The sequence below is a fragment of the Aedes aegypti genome, chromosome 2 (assembly GCF_002204515.2).
Source record: "Aedes aegypti strain LVP_AGWG chromosome 2, AaegL5.0 Primary Assembly, whole genome shotgun sequence".
NCBI classification, from domain to species: Eukaryota; Metazoa; Arthropoda; class Insecta; order Diptera; family Culicidae; genus Aedes; species Aedes aegypti.
In genome coordinates, this window is record NC_035108.1 from 152,824,780 (window position 1) to 152,826,818 (window position 2,039).

A 2,039-nucleotide genomic window follows, 5' to 3' on the forward strand; every position below is an offset into this window, starting at 1 on the left:
CAAAATTCCTTCAAGAACCTTTTTCTTAGTAGTAGAAATTTTAAGCAACTTTCTTATAGAAATATTTGTTAAATTACTTGAACAGTTTCTGGTGCATTAGTTCAAACAATATTCCAAAATTCTTGCCGAAATGATAGCAGATATTTACAGAATTTCTAGAAGCATTACAGCTTATGTAAATTTTGGATAAACTTCTGCTGATATGTCCTTAGCATTATTGCAATCTGTGTTGAAGTATTTATTGACGGAATGAAGAAAGGAGTTCTCATTTCAGAATGAGCTGCTTACTTACTTCTAGAAAAACTTGAAGTACAGTTCGATGACGATATTTCAACTCAGAAATAAATTTCAATGATCTGGATACAAAGCTAAAACATCAGTTTCGTGTAACTTGCATAACTTATTGCATAAAGCAATAAGTATTCTTTCATGTTATAGGCTGGAGGATTCCTAGGAAGTTTCTCGATTAACTCCTTTGAGAAGTGCATCAACTAATAATCTTTCTACTGAAAATTGCTGCAAAACTGCAATCTTAAAGATATTTTCAATAGATTTTCGCTAAAGATTCCTAGAAAGATTTTTATTTAAAAATAGCTTTCAAAAAATTTTAAGTTCCGTCCAATTCACCGTGAATTGAAGAAAAATATGCACTTCAAAATATAATATAATTTTTAGAAATAATTTAATGCAAACTAGAATACCACTATGAAGCGTACAATTGAACCATGATTCAGGGGAAAACCTAAAATTAGTGATGCACAGCAATTTTTTTTTCTTCAAAAATTGCGTTTATAAATGTCATGTTAAGGTCGCCTTGTACCGTGCTATGAGACCTTTTACCATGCGTCTAGTTTTCGTCTTGATTTGATTTCATATCTTGAAGAAACGTTGTTGGTGGAGCAATTATGTTGCTAGTAATGCGTTCACTCATTTTTAAGCGTATTCGGATCTTAATGTACAATAAAAGCCATAGAAATTTGGAGAAATGGCGAAATTATTATTTTTTCATGTATTTTAACTGTATTGTCCAAACCATTTCATATTCGCTCAAAAACTAAATATGAAGTAGTTAAATCATGACATAACAATAAATTCAATATTATCTAATAATTTCATAGGTTTTACACTAATACACGGTAATAGGAACCATACATATTAAAAAGGGTCCATACACCGTGCATTTGTGTTTCGACTGAAACGCAGTAAAAAAATTCTAAATTCTAAAAAATTTAAAGACTTATACGATGAAATGCATCTTACTAGTAGTATCTACAGCAAAAACTTGTTGAAATTATGAAATATATGATTCTATAACGTTAAAATCATAAATGTATTTTTTGGCGTTTCTAATAAAAGTATTGAAAAATGTCATTATTGAACAAAATTAATATAATTTTGGCTACATAAACTAAGTTTTTTAAAATGAATTTTGACAAGAACTGCATAATTTTATCAGTTTTATCTTGTTTTGCCAACAATATTCTGTAGTAATCTGAATACGTGCACGGTGAATGGAGACCGCACGGCGACTGGTTACTTGACGGTATCACTCATATTAAAAAAAAACAATTTCTGAACTATCTCTTCCAAACTGAATCTATGAACTGAACAACTATTGTTACACAATGCCATTATATATATGAGACATTTTTCTTGATTGATGAAGAAGTTCAAGAAATCGAGTACTTACATTTAAAGGGGTCCGCAAGATGTTTGCAGAACTTCAGAAGGGGTCACAGCTGCGAAAAAATTGGGATCCACTGATCTACATGAAATTGCTAGTTGCATTGAAATTTGAACATTTTGAGTTTCATTTCCTATTCAATATTATGAAAAAGTTCTATGGAGGGCAGCCCTTGAGAGAGGGGGTCTGGCAAATGACCACGGGTCATACAAAATTCAAGTTTTGAGAATGAGCAAAATCCACGAAGGGAGTGGGGTGATGGGTCTGAAAATCCGAAAAAAATACCACGTGGTTTATGGACATTGCCAGGTTGAGTAGGTCAATTTGGTAAGTTTTTATAAAAAAGGCTTATCGA